The 16,272-nt window shown below is 40.6% G+C and overlaps 1 protein-coding gene across 1 annotated transcript in view; it reads left to right on the forward strand.

Annotated features, from left to right (window-relative positions):
• ERC2 (ELKS/RAB6-interacting/CAST family member 2) overlaps positions 1-16,272 on the forward strand; it is a 617,894-nt gene that overhangs the window by 583,487 nt on the left and 18,135 nt on the right. The gene's annotated exons all lie outside the window — the stretch shown is intronic.

Genomic DNA, 16,272 nt, shown 5'->3' on the forward strand with positions numbered 1-16,272 from the left:
TGCTGGGGAGGAGGAAAGTTAAGTGTACCTGTTCCTTTGCTCTACATTGCCAAGGCATAGATTCACTTTACATTTTAAAAATAAAACCTATGCACAAACACTTGCTACTGTACACCGAAATACAGTAACAACACCAGTAGCCTTCTATTTAAAGCAGCTCGAACCAAAGATTATGACCTAGTTGTACTCTTTCAGTTTGGTCATTCTCTGCTTTTTTTCTTTGCCTGACACATGTGTACTTAGTTTGTTTTAGCTGATTTGGGGGGAAATCTAAGAGAATTAACGAAGCTGAAAGAGCCAGTCTTTGAGTCTAACAACAAATTGTGGGGCCGGTTTAGTTTTACAGTATAAGTGAAAGCCTTCCTGACAGGTTCTCCTATGAATGGATTATCCTGCCATTCTAGACATTTTTATCGTACTGATTCATTTTTCCAGAAGAATGTTCGCCTTTACATATTTTAAAAATGATTCCAAATGGCCTGTCCAGATTACATCTCGCCTGTGAATTTCAGCTGATATTCGGTTACAGTGTAGACTGACAATGTTTAATTGGTAAAGTGTAGTCAGTAATGCAAAAAAAGAAGTAAGCACACAAGCTGGCCTTAATAAATTACGAAAATTAATGGGAGTTTGAATACTGTATCTTAATGTATAGATGTGTATATATTAACTCAGTGACCATTACGCCTTATCCTTAGGCACTGTGTATAAAAGATTCATTTTATACACTTTCTCTTGGGCAAAGGTTAATGTACGTTTCATGGGTGTGCTAAAAAATTTGACAATTAAAACTGTGTCAGTAAGGAAATAATGTGTTTTTGTAAACTGAACCTTGATGGTAGTTATAGCAGTCCGTTTGTAGAGTCAATGTACTTAAAGAGGTTTTCTAGGCTGTATTGAGTTTCAGATTATGATCCCCATCAACAAATCACCGTGTTGCGTTGACAAGGAGCTGCAGTTCATATTTTATGAACAGCACCACCTGCAGGTGAAAGTTAGCCTCACAGCCCCTGTGTAGATTTATGGACACTCTAGTATGTGCTGTTATATCTGAAAGGTCATCAGTCCACCAGAAATTTTTTTACAAGAGCAGAGCATTGGCCTCCAGCTGGCTAGAATGAGGATCTTGGCAAGGAAACAAGAGAGGAGCCTATTTTAGCCTATAAACCTATCATGAGAACTATGAGTGCTACCATTGCTGATCTTTTTTAATATTGCTAATTGCCTGGCAGTTATGCTGACTCACTGGCTTCAGTACATTGTGAGTGAAACTTGGAACAAGTATGCAGATATGCATATTTACATGTTTTGATCTGGATACTTGACCTAGGTCAGTGACCTAAAAAGTATTGAAGCCAATGGATTGGCATTTCAGGCAGGCAACTAGATTTTTAAGGACAGGTCATCAATGGTAGCCTCCATGTTTCTGTAATAACAGGTTTTCTATAAATAGCATATGGAAAGCTGCTCACTTATGGGAAGCTGATAATGTTACATTCACCACATGGATACCCTTAAAATTTGAAAGAAAAGAGGTTTCAGCTCCATCTGTGAAAATGGTTCTTTACTTTGAAGTAAACCCTTGCTTTGTCCATGTAGGGCAAAGCAAACATTCACTTTAATATCTCCTTCTCCAGGGTCAGATAAAAACCTATTCTTTCCACCCCCATCTCTTTGTTCAGGTGGCAGAAGCAGAAGGGGCTACCCTGTATAAGCTTTAAGACACTCAACATAGCTTACAGAGGGCTATGGACTCTTCCCATGTGACATTTCTGATGCTTGGTGATTGCCAAGGCGCAATCACATTTAATGAGTCACATGTTCATCCAATCTAGGAAGTATTTTTAAGTATTTCCTTCACTTTGAGAAGCAGATTATAGAGGCAGGGTAGAGAGGATTAAAGCAGGCCTGTTGTAAAGTACACTTTTGCTTTAAGTAATGTGAAAACAAGGAATATGCTTCTATAGGAACTTGTCCTGGCAGCTTCATTGTATTGTTAAATTACATTGATTTTTCATTGTAAAAAATGTTTTGTTTTTTCATTAAGGTACTCAAATACATTTTTAAGATTTAACTCCATGAGTTTAGTGTCACTGTAAGCAAAGTTCAACAGATATAGCCATAAATGTGTGCCTTGGCATTGATAAATTTATAAAAGAGCAGTCTGGGAGTGATTGTATTTTTTCATATTGCTGTGGACCATAGAGCATGAAGTTGCTTTCTCCCCAAGTGCTTTCATAAAACGTTATTTCTGATTGTCTTTGTGTATTGTCATGTACAAATCCTGAACAATAACAAGTAGTAAAACCATTCTTTCTTTGCGTGTTTGGGTTCTCTTAGTCTGATAAACACGCAGCTCTCTTTGGTATATTTTACACTTGGCACGTTGCATCACCAAAAATTATATTGAAGCCAAATATAAAATATAAAGTTGCGAAATGTTTCAGCAGAACACCTGTTATATGTTTCACTTCCTTTGTTTTTTGTGCTTAAGAAATAGTTTTAATTTGTCAGGGTAAAGTGTTGATCATTTTCAGATTAGAATTTTGATTAAATGTTCTATATGAATCAGCTCAATGCTTTGGAACAAACTGTGGCATCTTCATCTGTGCCATCGCATCTTCTTGAGTCACTGGAAGGAATTTGAGATTGTCTATGTAAGATATTTTGAGAAAGTTGAGTTGTTTCATAATGAGATATTTGTATTGGCTCATCTTTGCCATCTTGCCACTTTTGTTTACCACCCTCTTTACTTTTGATTCCTTTGAAAGTACAAGGAGAGTTCAGTTTTAGGGTGGTGTTGATTTAAAAAATTGATTAGCTTGGCAAAAGCAAGTGTACACAAATGCAGCAAACTTTTAGTTGAACCATGCAAGATTAATGTAATGAAATTAATCTACAGAGGTATTACAAAATACCCATCACCCAACCATTTTATGAATGGGCGATTAATCACTTGACATGTTTGTCTGCTAAGGTGAAAAGCTTATGTGGCATAGCTAAATTGTGGTATTGTATGATTGTACTGTAAGAGGTCCATAGGCTTCCTGTTGTTTTATGAAGTAAGAAAATATTTATCTAATGCTCCATGGGATTCAAACACCAATGCTTGATTAATCCAGTGGAAATGCAGTAGTTAGCCTGCAAAATCACATGACACGTGTCTTAAAGAAGATCTTGTTTATACACTGTTTCCATATAACTGACCAAATAACATAAACCCAGTGCAATTCAGAAAGAGAAAAAATATGTCTCCGGAGTAATAATACTGTGTATGGCAGCCATGCCTACAATAGGACAATCACAGATTTGTCTGATCTTGCGGTTTAGAAGATCCACAAATTATATCTTTGCCATCTTCACAAAATATTTCAAAGAAATAATTTTGACAAATTTGAGGTCATCTTTAGTGGGTTAAATAAAGAGTGACAAGGTTTGATCAATAATAAATGCAATGGAACATGCTGAGACAACTACTAGGGACCAAAGACTGTCTTGCTTCAATGCTCACCTCTGTGTCTGTATGAGAAAAACTTAAAATACAGTGTTTAATGGGGCCTGTAAAGAACTGCATGCTTCTATTGGCTTTAATACTGCTCCCAACACAATGAAAGTGGGGTGACCTATTGCACTTAAAATGTGGAGAAACAGAAGTGCCACCAGAGAACTAAGGGAAGGATCATGTTGTGCAAAACCTTTTAGCAAGTTTACAAGAAGGGTTAGTTTAAGAAGTTGATGATCTTGCATGATGACATGGTTGTGAAAATAGAAACTGCTCAACCATTTCTCGTGGGATATTTTTTGGTTAAGAATTAAGTTTTTATTTGAGAATATTGCTAAGGAACATAATTTCTTAAATTGTGAAATATGGGAATGACCACTAGATGACCTGACAGGTTTGAACAATGTTGTCTTGACCACACACTTCCTTTGATTTGTTTTATCTTCCACAGTTAATCTCAGTGGTGGGCACAAACTAACCATATTCTAAATCTCTCTTTGGTAAAACTAGTGCTTGCTGAAGCTAACGTAGAGCAATTTCACTGCCAACATAGGTATATAGGAAGTTATAAGATCTGCTTGTAGCTTTTACTATCAATCCTTTCAGGTACTTATTTTGAAGAATCTCAATTAGTGTTGCTCTTCACACACCCTATAGGACTGAACACTTTATTGCTTGGTGCTAAAGGAACTTACAAATGACACACATTCATTGCGAAAAATTAACAACATACCTCCTTCTTAAAATTAGTATTCATTGAAGGGGATTTATCAAAACTGGAGCAGACAAAATCTGGAGCAGCAGTGCATGGCAACCAATCAGCTTCCCTCTTTCATTTTCAAATATTAACTGAACAAACTGAAGAGAGAAGCTGATTGGTTGCCATGGGCAACTGCTCCAGTTTCTTTCTGCACCAGTTTTGATAAATTTCCCCCATTGTATCATGAAACAATTACAAAGAGAGCAATGGGAGTTTTCAGAATCATGCAGGGTTCCTTCATCAAGACATACAGCGAAGACCAGTTCCCTAAATCTTGAGTTGCTGGGGTTGATTTACTAAAGGCAAAGAGGGTATTTACTGTGCAAGGGAATTTTCTCTTAGCTTGGTGAATGTGGTGAAAGTTCAATTTGCCAATCACATGCAAGAAAAATACAAAAAAAAAGTATTTTGCTGGCCTATCATTGGATGATGGAAGTAAGCAGAGCTTCACTTTATTCTCTAAACTAAGGGAAAATGCCCTTGCAAAGTAAATAACTTATTTGCCTTTAGTAAACCAACCCCACTGAGTGTAGTGTGAAGATATATGATCATACGATATATGAGATTTATAATGGATAATAATATTCTTTATACAGTAATATGGAACTTTTACCTTGAATTTTGAACTTTGGAGAAAGCCAACGTGAATGGATAATAACGACACAAAAGAAATAATAAATTTCACAGAGTTACCAAGATTGAAGTCTAACTGTGCATGAATGAGTTACATGTAAAATGTATGGTGTTGACCTGCAAAATTGTGCCTTTTCTGCCCATGTGCCATAGTATGGAAAGTGTGTGGATTGTTAATCATATGAACAGGTGATAGATACAACAATCCCAATCCCAATGCATAGCTAGATTCCTACTGGCTATTTCACTTTGCAATAGCCAATAGCAAACCAGCTATTGCACCCGCCCTCTGCTGCTGTCAATCACCCGTGTGGGACCTGATGGAGAACTGCAGGTCCCCCTCTGCTGATTGACAGCAGCAGTGGGCGGGTGCAATAGCAAGTTTGCTATTGGCTATTGCAAAGTGAAATAGCCAATAGGAATCTAGCTATGCATTCCTGTTCTGCTTCTTTTTTTTTCTTTCTTTCTGACTGACGGCGGCCGGCGACTCCGATGTCAGAAAAAAAAAACCAGAGCAGGGAAAGGTTTACTCTGCTCGATCGAGCAGAGTAAACCTTTCCGGGAGAAAGTGTTGGCTATTGCAAAGTGAAATAGCCAATAGGAATCTATTGGCTATTTCACTTTGGCTATTGGCTATTGCAAAGTGAAATAGCCAATAGGAATCTAGCTATGCATTCCTATGGTGATTTTTTTTTCTTCTGATGGCAGCCAACGGCTCCAATGTCAGAAGAAAAAAAAAGAAAAAAACGAGCAGGGAAAGGTTTACTCTGCACGATCGAGCAGAGTGAACTTTTCTGGGAGAAATTGTTTCTCTCCCGGGCGGACGGGAGCCTATTAGACTCCCAGAGCATCCGGGGAGGAATGACAGATAGCGTTCCTGGTTACCAGGTAACCAGGAACGCCATCTGTCATAACACACTGAGAACACGGAGAGGCCGCTCTCAGTGTGTATTGACAGCGTCCCTGGTTAGCTGGTAACCAGGGACGCTGATCTCTCTGCAAGTGGCCGGAGCCAGCAGTGAGATGACGGCTGGCTCCGCCCAGCTGTCAGAAGCAGGCTGTCGGCCGGCCAATGGCAGGCCATTCGGCCAGCTTCGGCTTTCACTGCGGCTCAGTCTAGCCGAGGCATATGCCATTGGCTCGACTGAGCCGCTCGGCCAACTTCGGGAGCTGTACGGGCTATAGTGAATAGCCCGTACAGCAGCCCCCTTGGTTCTACTGAACCGAAGGGGTCCTGGGGCCGAAGCTAGCCGAAGGATCAGCCAAAGCTACGGCTAGATCCTTCGGCAGCTTAGTGAAAAGACCCCTGTATCTCTGTGGCCAGTCTTAAGGCTTCGGGGATATATCCAATCGACCAATATCAAAGGAACTATCATTTGGGATGTAAAAAAAAAAACGAGCAGGGAAAGGTTTACTCTGCTCAATCGAGCAGAGTGAACCTTTCTGGGAGAAAGTGTTTCTCTCCAGGGCGGCCGGGAGCTTATTAGACTCCCAGAGCGTCCGGGGAGGAATGACAGATGGCGTTCCTGGTTACTGGTAACCAGGAACGCCATCTGTCATTACACACTGAGAACACGGAGAGGCCGCTCTCAGTGTGTAATGACAGCGTCCCTGGTTAGCTGGCATCCAGGGACGCTGATCTCTCTGCAAGTGGCCGGAGCCAGCCGTGAGACGACGGCTTGTTCCGCCCGGCTGTCAGAAGCAAGCTGTCGGCCGGCCAATGGCAGGCCATTCGGCCAGCTTCGGCTTTCACCGCGTCTCAGTCGAGCCGAGGCATATGCCATTGGCTTGACTGAGCCGCTTGGCCAACTTCGGGAGCTGTAGGGCTATAGTGAATAGCCCGTACAGCAGCCCCCCCGGTTCTACTGAACCGAAGGGGTCCTGGGGCCGAAGCCAGCCGAAGGACCAGCCGAAGCTACGGCTAGATCCTTCGGCAGCTTAGTGAATAGCCCCTGTATCTCTGTGGCCAGTCTTAAGGCTTTGGGGATATATCCAATCGACCAATATCAAAGGAACTATCATTTGGGATGTATTTTCCTAGTTAATGGACAATGCCTGCTCAGTGCATAAACATGCACTCTCCATCAAAATCATTTAACATTTGTATGTCATATTCATTTTAAAAATTAAATCTTAATGGTCATCTTCTGACTGTCATATCATATCTATAGCCAACATTGTAGATACATACATATGTGTTTGTCAGAGTAGGATGATTGTAGTATAGGTGTAGGTCATAAGTCTCAACACAATACTTCTGCCACACACACTAGAACATGTTCTGACTTTAGAATGGCAGCAATGTTTGCAGGAGAGAATTATTATCTCACTGATTGCTTTTACTTGATGCTTGGAATTGCCTTTGAAAGCCAAACTAGATAAGTAGTAATATGTTTCAGTTTTTTATGAGACTGATGTATGGGTAAATCTAATGAAAACATATAGTTGCTATTGTTATAAATAAAAATCACTCTTAAATGTCCCTGACTTCACACAGCCCTCTCCACCAGGAATTGCACAGCCCCAGTGAAGTCATGGAATGCCGCAGTGTAAGGATTTCTGTAATGACATCATTGGGAAAAAGTTCAGTTCCAAGATCCAATCCTTGGCTATTTTATTACCAGGATTGTTCACAACTTACAATAATGTTATTCCTGGAATTAGTCAGAGGATTTGTTTAATTACTTTATTCAGACCGATATTAACTGGTGGAAACTTTATAGATACAATTGCTGTGTTATTTCTTTACAGAGTGCATTGTTCTTTTACAAAAAACATGACATCAGACCTGCTTTATGTCTAAATTCAAAACATTTTGTCCTTATATATTCTGTACAATAAGGATGAATGACCTGAACTGCTCAGTTAGATGGCTCATTCTAGGCAAAATAGGGCTCCAGTAAGAAATTAGAATATGTCCCAGGCTATCTGTGGCTCCTGTACTCTTTCTACTTTTTCTACATTGAGTTGAAGGGCTGATTGTTCCAACTTTTCTCTCTACCGCAGCATCTCTCTCATTCCTGGAGTCATAATTGACTTTTGATTGGCCATTGCTGGCTGTCAATCAGAATCTGATATTAAGCACAACATATTTCTTCTTGGGGTATAGACAGTGTTCTGTATCAGAAGAAAAGCACCGTTGGATAACATTTAATTATGTTTCCATCTAAACTTCACTCTTTTAGGTTGCAAAACAACCTCAATATGTTGGGAGCCCTCAGCACAAACTCAGATAACAGATCTAGATCTTTGGAGACCAAGCCAAATGTCCAGATTGTGCTTGAGCTATTGCATACTTACATAGTTGTTTTATCGCTAGATTTTCTATCTTGCCTGTGTGACAACCAGAGGGATATGGACTACCCTGTATAGTTGGATTTGCACCATACAAAGGACAAGACTTTTTGAGCCCTAATCTGGTCTGATCCATGGCTGGGGAACCTTTTCTTCTGTAATTGCTATGCAGTTTCTAAAACATACACTGATCAGCCATAACATTATGACCACTGAGAGGTGAAGTTAATAACATTGATTATCTTGTTACAATGGCATCTGGAACTGGGTGGGATATGTTAGACAGCAAATGGACATTTTGGGGTTGATTTACTAACCTTATAAACACACCACAAACGTGTATACACCTCTGCAGTGTGTTCCCTCCCAGCATGATCTATGGGTGGAATCTAAACACCTTTGTAATGTGTACACACCCAGCAGGTGTGTTGTGCAAAGCTCTGAAGGAATTCCAAGGTGATGTTGGGTAAATTAGCTCTATGTTGTGTTGCTTGCGTTGATGAATGCAAGGAATGTAAATGCATGAGCTAACCATTTTTGTCTAAACTGTGAAGCAGCATTATATATGCATCATGTGCATGATTTTTCCATATATGGCATTAGTGGAAATATGCTTTTAGAGACTTTTTGGTTGATAAATACGTTTTGCTGTGTGAAAATCACACACACCTGGTGTGTGTGTGTGTTTAGGTTAGTAAATCACCCCCTTTGTCTCTGAAGTTGATGTGTTGGAAGCAGAAATAATTAGCAAGCATAGGGATTTTAGCGACTTTGACAAAGGCCAAATTGTGATGGCTAGACGGCTGGGTCAGAGCAACTCCAAAACTACAGCTCTTGTGGAATGTTCCTGGTCTGCAGTGGTCAGGACCTACCAAAAATGGCCCAAGGAACGAAAACTTGAGAACCGACGACAGGGTCATGTTCTGCCAAGGCTCATTGAGGGGAGCAAAGGCTGGCCTGTGTACTGTGATCCAATAGAAGTGCTACTGTAGCTCAAATTGTTAAAACATTTCATGGCACCAGGTTGCACTATGGGAAGAAGGCAAGCCAGTGGAGGCAGTGTGATGCTTTGGGCAATGGTCTGCTGGGAAACCTTGAGTCCTGCCATTCATATGGATGATATTTTGACACATACCACCTACCTAAGCATTGTTGCTGGCCAAGTACATCCTTTCATGAAGGCGGTATTCCCTGATGGCAGCGGCCTCTTTCAAAAGGATAATGCACCCAGCCACAGTGCAAAAATAGTTCATAAATGCTTTGAGGAACACAACTACCAGTCTGGTATGTTGAATTGACCTCTAAATTCTCCAGATCTCAATCCAATCGATCATATGTGGGATGTGCATGGAAAACAAGTCCGATCCAGGGAGGCCCCACCTCACAACTTACAGGACTTAAGGCTTGGTGCCTGATATCACAGGATACCTTCAGAGGTCTAGTGGTGTCAAAGCCAAGGGGGACATACTCAATATTAAGCAGATGGTCATAATGTTATGGCTGATTGCTGTATGTACCAGTTCCTTTATCTAGTTGAAGTTGCTGTTTATTGACTGATGATTCATTTGTATTGATGAGAACATATGAATGGCTAATATACAGTAGTATACTGATTTAAAGCTTGCTCACTACATTGACACCTTACTTTTGCCAGCATATTCAGTAGATCTCTCTTTCTAGTTACATGTAGTATACCATTGTCTTACCATTGTATTCAGATTTAGAATCTAAAAACCTATTGTGTCTCATGATAAGCATGTACAGCAACTATATTAAAATGTTTAAGTCTGTCTGGAGCTTTAATGTTAGATTTTTCATTTTCCATTATGATTCTGCTTCAAAATCTACTTTAGTAAGAGGTGGGGTTGGGTTTCATTCTTGCAGGCTGATGAATATCGCAACCTTGGTTATCTCCCAATGTGGGCTCTATTTCGTCATTGCCATGATCAAAGTCAATCTTTCAAGTGCATTTACAAAGTGTAACAATATTTTTCTCTTTCATGAATAGCGATAATCAGCCCACTTGTTCGCCCACTGGAAAAAGCCCATAATGAAAGCCAAGTCACGGCTTTGTTTTTAAAGGCAGTCACGCCACATTTAAAATGACTGTTTGCGGCAAACTGCTGCAAGCCTTCAATTAAGTCTCATCTTAATATAATGAATTTGTGATTTTAAGACGTGTAGGTTTGGTGACAGCCTTGAGAAGGACTCTGTCAAATCTACGATACGTCAAGTAAAACCTGGCATTGTGTGAAACAATTCTCGCTTGCACAGTTGCAGCCAAATGTTATCTTTGTGTGATATATGCAAATGTAAAGTGCACGGCTAATTTACATCATGTCTGTTGATAACAGTACTGGTTTTTGGAGTGGGGCATGTATTCTTTTTCTTTTGTGGTCTGTAGTGTATAGAAGAGGGGAGCTAAGCAGAAGCCTTTGTTTCCAGGTTCCGTTAATGACCAGCCTTTAACACCCCTGACAATAAAGTTAGCTTTCAAACAGTTGTTTACATTGTGAATTTACCTCTCTCTATCTCTTTCTCTGGCTTTGGATTGCTTTTAAAAATGCAAACAAAAGAAGACCTGAAAATTACAGGACCCATTTCTAGAACAATTTTTTGCTAGGCAGAGTTGTAAGGAGCACAGGACAGCTGTATATAAAAAAAAGGAGCCATAAAAAAGCCATAATAAAAGGAGAAAAGAATATTTAAAGCAGAACTGCAGAAAATATCTACATACATAAGTAAATAGCTAAAAGTGAACAAACCAGAAGATGTGTAATTCTGCTCAGCCAGTTATGTATTTTACACACCTCTACCAAGTTGTCAAGCCAGAATTTTCCACTATTTATTTTAGCTTTGCATGTTCTTCCGCTAGCTCAGGGTTGAGTAGTGGGTTGGAGAATGTTTTCTTCCTCGGCGTCTTTTCTTTAAAGTAGAACTGGGGTCGGCTATTGATGACCTCCTTCTGCAAAAATGCAAATTGACTGACTACTTTGATAACTAGTTTTAATTAATGGCAGCCTGTCCATTGTCAATGGGCTGCCAATGCGCCACAATGAATGAAATAATGTACGTGACCCTGTTGCGCAACAATATGTTGTGCGATGATCTCTACTGTACTATACATTGGGGTGCCATTCACTATAAATGGCACCGCAATGTACAGCACATAGAGTAGACATGTGCGATTCGTTTCGTCACGAATCGAAATTCGTACGAATTTTCCTGAAATTCTGTATTTCGGAGCATCCGAAATCCGAATGGCAGTTTCCGAATTATATCCGAAATACGAAATTCCGTTAACGAATTTCGGATCCGAATTTCTTTGAAACAGGAACTAATATTACCCCTGTAAATGAGGTTGAACAGCATGACAAGATTTTTTTTTTATCCGAGATACGGATCCGCTGATGCATTACAATACACAGTTACACACACAGGCAGGAAATACGAAATTCTGTTGATGTATTTTCGTTCCGTTACGAACATTCGTTATATTAAAGTTAAAAAGCAAAGTACATTTATATTGGAGTTGATGGTAGTTTTTTTTTTAAAGTCCGAAATACGGAATTCGGAATATGGAATCCGTTAACGGAATTCGTATTTTGGATAAACAAAACAACTACCACTCCAATATATTATTAACAAAGGTATTTTGCTTTTTAACTTCATCATAACGAATGTTCGTAAAGTTACGAAAATATAACCGCCACTAACGAAATTTCGTACGAATCCGAATTGAGTTCAGTTACGAATTACGAAATACGAAATAACATAGAGCAAGTGCGTTGAGGAAATGCGCACAACATACACGTGTAAATAAACCCTAAATACAGATTTTAAATATTTTTGTTTTATATATTTGTTATGTTTTGTTCTATGCTACTACCAAGGGATTTGTAACTCTGTGCAGCAAGTCTTGTTATTTGTCAACATTGACCCCTCTGCCCAGTCATTCAGATGATTTACTTGTGTCATGGTTTAGCAGTGCAGCTCCTATTTCTCTACCTCCATGAATGAATCAGCATCATCAACTATGCATTGAGCAGGAACTTAACCCAGGAAGCTATCAGGCTGCAGCAGGAAACATTAAAGTGAAATTCCTGGCAGTGATGTGTGTGAACCTCACAATTGACTGATCAGAATTGCAAAACCTGTGGCAGCTAATATAAAACAGATTGCATGTATATATTTCCAACTCTGTATTGTGCTGTCTGCCTGGAGTTTCACTTTAAGTGTGTTGATAGTATAGATGCAGAAGTATGTGAATATCTCTATAATATTTATACTTTTTAAAATAAATACTATATATATAGATATAGATAGATATAGATATAGATATATCTATATCTATATCTATATCTATCTATATATATCTATATATGTACAGTATATATATATATATATATGTTTGAGTGTTCTAATTTTTTTCTTATTTATACATTAAAGTACAATTGCATCTACAGATTGAAATTTTTCTAGGCTATTCATTTGGTGTACCTGGCAGCTGAGACATACGATTTTCAGCCTGTGAAACATCAAGGTCAATTTTAAGAGCACCAGGAATGCGGAGAAATGGAAGAAAGCTGAATTAATGTCTTTAAAGACTCAAACATGAAATCAGAATGAATAAACTTGTCTCCAGCTTGAATGTATCCTCTGTGCCTCTCATGCCATTTGTTACACATAACAACAGTCAAATGTCAGTTTCCATCACACAGGAAATACTCGGAATTCTGCTCTACTCTTGCTCTGGTTTGTTTGTGCTGTCAACCAGGCACTTCACTGTGCACTGATTTTCAAAAATAGCACCTCAGGCAACACGGGAAGTGAGACAGAGCATGGATAAAGACCTGCTCATATTATCTATATGCTGCACAACTCATATTACCAGATTTTCTGTAACCATGTACAGTTTTTTTGTTTTTAAAGCAGACATGAACTCAAAAAAGTGAAGATTTGCTTTTCTTTATGGCATCTAAAAATGTTAATTGCACCTAAACAATACCTGACATATTTATCATTTTGTATTGAATATCTCCTGAAAAATAGCAGTGCACTTCCTGACGCGTGGGTATGCCCAGGCACTCCTATTCTGTAGCCTCATAACTGTTTATCTTCAGTGTGAGATCTAAGGCACTGCTGCCTCTGACTGCTCGTATGATTAGATTTAGAGTACGATTTGGTGATGTCACTACTGTGCTGCTCACTGTTCTCCTTGCTGGAGATGAAGCTGTACCTGAGGACCTGCAGCACAAGAATTTCCTGCCTGTGCTTTACTTATTCTGTAGCTCTTTGCTTTCTGCAAATCTTCTGCTGCTTCCTGATCATTACGCCACCAGTCATCAGATCAGCCGGTCATCAGAGGAGCAACTCTGACAAAGGGAAACAAAGCCCTGCTTCAATTAAGATGGACACATTCACTCACACACTATGGGGTCTATTCACAAAGCTGCCGAAGGATCTGGCCGTAGCTTCGGCCGATCCTTCGGCTAGCTTCGGCACCAGGACCCCTTCGGTTCAGGAGAACCGAGGGGGTGCTGTACGGCTATTCACAATAGCCCGTACAGCTCCCGATCACGGCCGAGCGGCTCAGTCGAGCGCTGAGCCGTGCTGAAAGACGAAGCTGGCCGAGCGGCCGGCCATTGGCCGGCCGACAGCCTGCTTCTGACAGCTGGGCGGAGCCAGCCGTGATCTTACGGCTGGCTCCGGCCACTTTCAGAGAGATCAGCGTCCCTGGTTGCTAACCAGGGACACTGATCTCCAAGCATCTGACTCTCCCTGGCGCCCCGGGAGTCTCCTGCTCCCGGCCGCCAAGGAGAAAAACCCCGCTGTGTCTTTTTTCTTTATTCTGACACGGAGCGATGTCAGAATAGAGAAAAAAAAAAAAAATCCCATTCAAAAGCATTGGGACATTACTATTGGCTATTTCTATTGCAATAGCCAATAGTAAACTAGCATTGTACCCGCCCTCTTTTGCAGTTCCCCACCAGGTCCACCAGCAGAGGGCGGGAACAATGCTAGTTTACTATTGGCTATTGCAAATTGAAATAGCCAATAGTAAACTCTCAATGCTTTTGAATGGGAATTTTTTTTTTCCTCTATTCTGACATCGCTCGTGCCAGAATGAAGAAAAAAAGACACAGCTGTGTTTCTCTCCTTGGCGGCCAGGAGCGGGGGGCTCCCGGGGCCCCAGGGAGAGTTTTTACATTTTTTTAACTTTTTTTTTTTTACAGCAGCAGAGCCGCCGGACAATAGGAAACTATTGGGCGGAGCTAGCTGTCACTGCTAGCTCTGCACAATCGTTTTCTATTGCCTTTTTTCTACTTTTTTCACTCTTTTTCTGTTCTGCTCGGTGCCTCTGAGGGACCGAGCAGAACAGCCGAGCCAAATGCCGCTCGGCGGCATTCGGCTATTCTCTCACTGCTGTTCGGGATCTTTCAGAATAGCCCGAACAGCAGTGTGAAGCCTGCCGGAGGTTCGGCTCAGCCGATCCAGATGTTGGATCGGCTGAGTCGAACTCCTTCTGCACTTCGGGTCAGCCGAACATGCTGAGCATGTTCGGCTGATCCGAAGCCACACGAAGCAAGCCGATGTACGGCTGATTTCAGCCGATATACGGCTGAAATCAGCCGTACCAGCCTGAAGTGAATAGCCGAACGGTGTTCGGCTCACTTCACTTCTGATCGGTCATTCACTCGGCTGCCCTCGGCAGCTTTGTGAATAGACCCCTATGTGAAACATGACACGGTTAGTCAGTAATGGGGAAAATAGCTGCAGGCCTGCAGGCAATACTGGGCACTAGTCATTTGTGGTCCACTTGCCTTTTTGGGGCACATCTCGCCAAAGATTAGGTCTTCTTTAATACAGAATCTCAAAAAATGGCAAGCAGTCATACATTAATTATTTCTCAATGTAGACCTCTTGGTTAAATGTTTGCCTAACAAAATCTAGTCCTCCTGGAGATGCCAGGACTGCAAAAAATTATGTAGAAGGTAGTCATGAGTAAAATGAGCAGTACATACACAGCACAGAGATTTTGCCACAAAGATAAAACTGAAGGAAAAGACCCAGTGCAGAGAACAAAACACAGAAAAAAATCGTAGTTTTTAGCTTGAGGTTCTCTATATCTTAGCTACTTAAAACTTGTGCAGAGTTGTTCATTTTGAGGTCATCACGACTGAAAAGAAAGAGCTCTTTGCACCTGTAGGAAAACAGGTGTAAAGGCCCATTCACACCGTCAGCTACAACATACAGCTGCTGATGTGTGTTGCCCCGGCACAGTGCCAATGTGCCAATCTTGGCACACCGCACTTTTTACTTTTTTTTTACTTTATTGAAAAGTGGCATTTCATTAAATTCAATGGGCAAATTATGGTCTGAGGTGGTTGTAGGGTATGTCAGTGCACACCGCCACCATGCGGTGGTGTGAACTGTGCCCATTTGTGACAAGGTATGGGCTGCACTGGAAAAAATGCCCAGCGCAGCCCCAATGCATCTGATGTGAATGGGCCCTTAACCATTTGCTGACCGGGTTGTTAAACCCCCTTCCTGTCCAGGCCATTTTTCAGTATTAATGCTGCGGTATTTTGACTGACATTTATTCAGTCTTGCAATGCTGTACTGAAATTAATTTTATACCATTCTTTGGGGACAGATAGAGCTTTCCTTTGGTGCTATTTAATCACCACTGGGGGTTTTATTTTTTACTATATGATGAAAAAAGTACCAACAATTCAGGGAAAAAAAAACTTTTGTAATGTTATGAAACATTTATTATTACCCATTTTTTATACAATATAGGGTCACGCCGGGTAAATAGACACCAAACGTGTCAAGCTTTAAAATTGCGTGCAAAAAAACCCAAAAAACTACAATACCTAAAATTGGCCATAGGCGACAAATTGAAAGCTTTTATCGCTCATCAGTTCAGTGTTATCAGTGATTGACGACCCTAGAATTATTGCTCACACCACAAAGTTCGTGGTGAAATATAACGTGTGGTATAATCGTTGTTTTTGCACGTAGGCACACCCTGGATAAGCACCATCCCAGTGCCAAGGGTATGTGGCCTGGTATGGGT

This window comes from Nanorana parkeri, unplaced genomic scaffold (genome assembly GCF_000935625.1).
Source record: "Nanorana parkeri isolate BGI_ZX_2015 unplaced genomic scaffold, ASM93562v1 scaffold231, whole genome shotgun sequence".
NCBI lineage: Eukaryota > Metazoa > Chordata > Amphibia > Anura > Dicroglossidae > Nanorana > Nanorana parkeri.